Source organism: Antechinus flavipes, chromosome 4 (genome assembly GCF_016432865.1).
Source record: "Antechinus flavipes isolate AdamAnt ecotype Samford, QLD, Australia chromosome 4, AdamAnt_v2, whole genome shotgun sequence".
NCBI lineage: Eukaryota > Metazoa > Chordata > Mammalia > Dasyuromorphia > Dasyuridae > Antechinus > Antechinus flavipes.
The window spans coordinates 92,704,525-92,711,744 of NC_067401.1; the positions used below are offsets into that span (position 1 = coordinate 92,704,525).

At 34.4% G+C, this 7,220-nt stretch overlaps 1 pseudogene; it reads left to right on the forward strand.

Annotated features, from left to right (window-relative positions):
- Positions 1 to 3,843: 3,843 nt before the first annotated feature.
- Positions 3,844 to 3,962, forward strand: LOC127563538 (uncharacterized; annotated as a pseudogene).
- The last annotated feature ends 3,258 nt before the right edge of the window (positions 3,963 to 7,220 follow it).

Consider the following 7,220-nt stretch of genomic DNA (forward strand, 5'->3'; position numbering starts at 1 on the left):
ACCTATAAGACATCTAAAGTTGAACAGAATAGATTCTTAATTTTTTATTTTTGAATCTAGTTCCATGGTAGTAAGCTTTATGTATATCCAAAGGAATTCTATCAATAGTATTTTACTAAGGCATAGCAGGCTTAATTTTCCTTTTCCTATACATTTGGGTGAGAGGAAAAAGCCAAATCCCTTACTGATCATCTCTTTTTCTTTAGATTTTTTAATCAGCTAAGAACAGTCATGGCTTTTTCTAAGAACAATTTATCTCCATTGGAGGAATACACTTGGCAACTGAACATAAAAAGGAGAGGAGCTGTCCAGCTGCATAAACTTTGGCCAAAGAGGGAAGTTGTAGCTACATAATGAGTAACTTTTATCCAAATCCCTGAATACATCATGAGCTTTTCTAAGCTGCTTAGTGAGTATGTATACAGTGCTTTACACACAAAAACAGCATTGTACAATTCATGTGTGAGAATGGTGGTACCTCCATTCACATAAAGAAAATCTGGAGAACCTCAAACAGCCACAACTATTACCATCCCAAACACTTCATTTTGTTATCTCCAGAAGGATGATTCCATTTATAAAATTCCTTAAGGCTTATAAAATGCTTTACATATATTATTTCATTTGAATCTCAATATCCCCTCAATATTTCTGTAACTGATCTTTCTTCAAAAAAGTAAAACTTGACCAAGAGACTAAAATAATGAAATTCAAACTTTAAAATAGGATTCAGAGAATTTTATTCAGCTTCTTCCATATTCTAGAATTGTATCCTGAAGGAAGAAATTTTACTAATCTTCACAAGTCTTACAAATACTGAAAATACTCACCTCACAGAGGAGCATTATGTCCTTCCAAGGAAGGAATAAGAAATTAGAAACAGCTTCATCAATATAAAACATTAACTCAATCTTAATTGCTACTCATTCCTTTCTATAACAAAAATAAGAACCATAGTCTAAACAATAAAGTAGGTGAGTTGTAGTTAAACTAAATGATGCCTCCTTTTCATATCTGACTAAGCATTCGGGATTTGAAAATAATGATAAAAATTTCAATACTCAATATGATTAATTGCTAAATTGGCAAGTAAAAATAAAGTGAAAATTACTAAAAATCAAACAACAGATCTGAATAAGAAAGACAATCTTCTTATCCTTTGTCATGTCCTTGAACCATGGCTCTACGAAAGTGACATAGGCTGCCCTTTATTTTAAAATATGAAGAAATATATTCTTCCTAGATAGTTTAGACATTTACCTACCTATAGGGAAGAGGATAAGCTATGTAATATCAATGGATATTACAGGTCTAAAACTGTCACTTAGATGAATATATGAAAGATTCCTATGAGTTTTTTAATAAATTCATGATTATCAGGTTCTGAAAATTATTAAAGCAAAATGCTATTGCATATGTTATTTAGCATTTATTTTCTGAAGCCAATTCAACAGACATTTTACTAAACAGAATTGTTTTCGATCAGGGATTAGGCAAAACGTTTAGAATGGTAGAGAAACGTGATGTAGAAAATAGATACTTCTCTGTGAACTAAAAAAAAAAAGAAGAAGAAGACAGTGTTTTAGGTATCATCATATGTTATTTTTAATTGGTTTTGGAATATCAAACAATGAATGAGTATTTAATAAATACTTATTCCATGCTAGGCACATACCAGAACAAAGAATAAAACCATCCCCACTTATATGGAGCTTGTATTCTCATGAGGGAGCATTTAATTCTAGGCATATCTTGAGAAAATTATTAAATGCCTATACTTTAAATATATCGGATCCTTTATATGAGCCATAGTACAAATTGGGCTCAATTCCTCGGAATCTAACAACAAATAATTAAGTTCTTACTACATCTCTGGCACTGTGCTTAAACATATGGGATACAAAGAGAGCTAACAAACATGGTTCCTGCCCTCAAGGAACTCACATTCTAATAGGAGAGAATATAAGAAAAACCATTACAATGTGCACAAATAGTACAGTATACACAAACAAGATATATATTCAGTGTAAAATAGAAAGTACTCTCAAAACAAAAGCATTAGGAGGTGCAGGATGAAGGCTGAAGGAAGAGTCTGAAAAAAGCCCTTTTTAAAAAGTGAACTTAGAGATGAATCTTGAAGGAAACTAGGAAAACTGAATCAAGGTGAAGTGGGAGAGCATTCAAGCCAACTGGAATAGCCACTGAGTCATTTAAACATGTTAATGGATTAATAATGAAATCAACATCCTCATATGGAAAGACCCCAAACTAATACCCATTAGCATTCTCTTGGCCCTGAACCTAGAACATGAAATAGTGATGACACCAAAAATTCTGAGGAGATCTAGCCTAAGGCAACCTGAATGTGTAGCAGGACCTCCTTAAAATATTGCTGGGCTGAGTACTAGAAGGCTACACTCTAACAAAAGCAGGACCTCTTTAGTTGACATGTGACCTTTAAATCCACACCAGAGATTTTCTTTCTCAAAAGAAGCTATCCCTGAAAGTTTTAAATTTCACATTTAAAGACACAATTCATCTTGAAAGCTTTTCTTAGCACAAAGCCTCTTGGTAGAAATCCCACATGTTATTCAACCCAGTCACTGATTTAATTATTGATTAGCCATCTGTTTGATATTTATTCATTCCCAACATTAGTTTTTTTCTGCCAATTAGTGCTCCAGTGAATAAGTAGTCATTACTCAGTTCTTCCTGAATTCCAATATTTCCCAAATATCTCCCACTATTCAGTCATATGCTACATGACCAAATATACTCAAATTCAGGAACTAGCCTGTACTAACCCCAGATCTCCCGCTATTATCTCTAAAATCATTAGCAACATAATTTATTTCTTACTAAAGAAATCTTTCTCTTTTTCCCCTAAGTTTCAGCCTGAAGTTAACAATTTCCCAAAAGTAAATCATTTACCACAAGAAGGTCCAGAAGAAACATTTATATGTCTCAGGAAAGTCTGCCATTGTTACTAGAAAATCTATTCAGACCACACATTCTTTAGGTAGTAGGCCAGTTACATCATTTTAGCATTCAAAGGAGAATGCAAAAGCTAAATGAGGTATCACCCAAAGCAAATGATTTAAAAATAGAGGGAAACCCCAGAATGAAATGATTTATTTGAATACTTAGCAATGTAAATTTCAAAGTTCAATGGGTTGTACAAATCCCTCTCCCAAGACAAAAATAAAATCATGACAGTGATATCTTCCTTTCTATAAAGCTAAGTAATACCATTGTCCCATATCTTGAGCCCTAGCCCCAGGAGTTGGAAGATTGAATGAGAGAGACACACAGGACTAGGAAATCAGAACATTGTATGTACCTTCCAAATCCAGCTTCCATTCACTTTGAGTATAAAGAACTCTTTGATGATTGACCTGAGGAAGTCCTTAGTCCAAAAAACCTCAAAGCACTATGCTTCATAATATCAAGACTATCTACCAACACAGTCTCCCTTCAATCGCAAAATGCTATTCAAACTGAGAAACTTTCCCTCACTCAGGATTGACTTCTTTTTTATTATATAACAGTCCTTGACAGCAAGTATTATATGTAGCAGACAATCTACTCCTCTTAAACAAATCACAGTTTTTATACTGAATTCATCCCAGTCCTTATCATTTCATTTTTTGGCTTCTCTGATTGAGAACACAATCCATTAATAATATATATGTGCCGTACATATTGTGGCCCTGTCCTATGACCAAAGAACCTTACACTCTGTTCCTGCCATGACCATGCAGCCTAGATAGAACCAGCAACCATCTGTCCTTAGTCAGATCCTTTCTCCTGGAATCCTGCACTTAATTAAAAGTGCTTCTTCTCAGCCATGGCCCCACCACCCTGAATGTGCCTGATCTCGTCTGGTCTCAGAAGCTAAGCACAGTAGGGCCTGATTAGTTCTTGGATAGAAGACCACCTGGGAATATCAGGTGCTGTAGGGGTAACTAGGTGGAGCAGTGGATAGAGCACCAACCCTGAAGTCAGGAGGACCTAAGTTCAAATGTGACCTCAGACACTTAACACGTCTTAGCTGTGTGACCCTGGGCAAGTCACTTAACCCCAATTGCCTTAGGAAAAAAAAAAGTGCTTCTTCTCTTGCTCTAATTAGCCAGAACAAATACCTATCCCCTGACAAATACTGGCCTAATATCTGATGGCATTCCTCTGTCCTGATTGCCTACCAGATTTAACTTGTGCTATCCGTTTTTAAGGGTCACATCCATGAATAAACCTTAGAAGGTCTTCCTAGATAGCCACAAATAAAGTTCTTATCTCTATAATCAAAATTATACTTTCTATGTACTAAAATATAGGTAACACTATAGTTGCGTATAACAAACATGAAGTTATAACTGTATTGATTAGCAATGAATAAAATACTCTCACCATATCACCAGTTACCAAGAGATTATTCTTCTCGGACCTTCCTTTCCAATCCTAGAACCAGAAACAAACAGTACTCTCTTGGTTACTTTAAAAAGTATCTATTTTCCTTAGACTCAACAAATCAAATCAGAGAGTATTGTTTTTGATAACTGACTTTATTAATTACTACCACCTGAGAGATTTTAAATTATTCAATCTCTTTGGCTCTTAGTTATTTTATAGGTAAAATGAGGAGGTGGTCTAGAACATCTCTAAGATCCAATTATGCTCTCAATCTGTGAACTTACAAAATCATTTTCAGATTTTCAGCTACATCCACACAATTCTTATAATGCTTTGATTATGCTTGGAATGTCTCCCTGCTCCATAGGAACTTATACTAACCTTCCTCCCCTGAGTCCAGCACTACTAGACTTTAATCACTGAATGGCTGCTGCCTCAGACAAACTGAGACCTGGAAAAGACCTTAACTTAAAAAGGCCAAGGTCTCCCATTGCATGCAGGGCCATTGCCAGTCATCCTGACCTATGTCTTGCCACTGATGACTCAGAAGGAAAGAATAAGGTTGATGACTTTGCACATCCCTGTCTCACTTAATCCAATTCATTTGCAAGTCAAGACATCACTTTCCTGATGTCATTGGTCCTTTTTGAGAACAAAGGACAAAGAACAAGAAAGAAGAAGAATTCTCTTTAGAAAGAGTCTCAAACCCCATCACATCTTATCCTCTTATATTTTGAGTCTTTGTTTCCTCTTAAAAACTATTTTCAGCTATATTAGAGAGACACATCTCCTTTAGGATACAGATTGATATATAGTATTTTGCACAAACAGTTGCTATTTGGCAATGGAAGAAATATAAACATATGTTTGTATATCTTTGCATATGTATATGCAGTATATATAAATTCCCTCTAGTTTTTCAGGGTTTTCCCCCAGGCTTTTCCCCTTTACTTGGAGATCTAATTTTCCAGCTCTACCTGCCCTGGTACAATCTGATCTGAAATTAACATATTTTTCTCAGTGCCTTCACTGTAATCTGTAACAAATCCTTGTTATAAAGCTTTCCCTAAGAAATCCAATAACAAGTGATTTCTTGCCTATTTCTTTTCCTTCCTCTCATGACTGGCAAGACATTATCAGATGCTCTCAATTTTTATCTTCTTTCCTTAGTGAGACAACTGAAGATAAGCCTTCCGGATCTGAGATTGAAAGACTGATTCAAAAATCCTGGCTCTAACACTTTGGGTCACCTAACATTTGTGGATCTCAATGAATTCATCTATGAAATGGGGGAGGTAAACTCAATAATTTATGAAAATGCTTTCAGATCTAGAGCTATGATCTTATGATTATCTTCTGACATCATCTTTTTAATCAGGCTTTCCCTGCTTTTTTTAGTTAGTGTTTTTTCTTAATTAAAAATTATGTATTTTATATTAGTGCTACACTAAAGGCCCAAAAATCCTTTACAAAGTAAGTCACTTAAATAAAAGTTTGATGATCAGAAAGTAGATATGAGCCTACTTTATCTATTGCTAGTTGACATTTCTTTCCCCTTTCTTTATTTATCCAGCTGTGGTTCTGCATTACCCTATAAAATATATTCTTAAATGACAAAGGGTGTTCTTAATCCCACTTAAAAGACAATTCTGTTCCTAGCTTTTGAAGGCAAATTGATGCTATTAATTACATCTGAGTCAATACAGTTCCTTAAGTTAAAACTAGAAAGACCTGTACATAGGGAGGTTTTGTTACCAGCTTGAGTACATGTGAGCACTTTATTTTTTTTAAATATATGGGCTTGATTAACAATTTATTTAATAATTTTCTCCAATTACATGTAAAAACAATTTTAACATTCATTTTTAAAATTTCGAGTTCCAAATTCTCTTCCTTCTGCCATTCCCAATTTGATCCCCATTGAGAAAGCAAGCAATTCAAAATTGGTTATACATGTGTAGTCGTGTAAAGTATTTCCAGAGTAGTCACAATGTAAAACAAACAAACAAACAAACAAACAAACAAAAAAAAAAAACAGAGCCAAAAAAAAAAGCCTCAAGAAAAATAAGGAAAGTATAAAATGTATGCTTCAATCTAAATTCAAAAACTATTAATTATTACTCTGGGGATAGAAATTATCCTTTTATATAAGTCCTTCAGAGTTGTCTTCAATCATTATATTGCTGAAAACACCTATCATTCACAGCTGATCATCTTACAATATTACTGTTACTTAGTGTGCGGTGCATTTCACTTTGCATCACCTCATGGAAGCCTTTCTTGATTTTTCTGAGAGCATCCTGCTCATCATTTCTTATAGTATAATACTATTCCATCATAATCATATACCACAATTTGTTCAGCCACTCCCCAATTAATGGGCATCCCTTCTATTTCCAGTTCTTTGCCCCCAGAAAATACATATTCATCCTTTTCCTTTTTGCTTTTTATCTCTCTTGAGATACAGACTTAGTAGTAGTATTGTTAGGTCAGAGTATACACATATTGGTATAGCCCTTTCAGCATAATTTCACAATGCTCTACAGAATGGCTAAATCAAGTTACACCAACAATGCAATAATGGCTCATTTTCCCACATCCCTCCAACATTTGTCATTTTCCTTTTCTGTCCTATTAGCCAATCTAATAGGGAGAATGTAGTACCTCAGAATTATTTTAATTTGCTTTTCTCTAATTGTTTTAATTTGCATTTCTCTAATCAATAGTGATTGAGCATTTTTTTTTCCCTCATGCTATAGCTAGCTTTGATTGTTTCATGATTACTTATTCTTGGTAGCAATTTTAGCTCC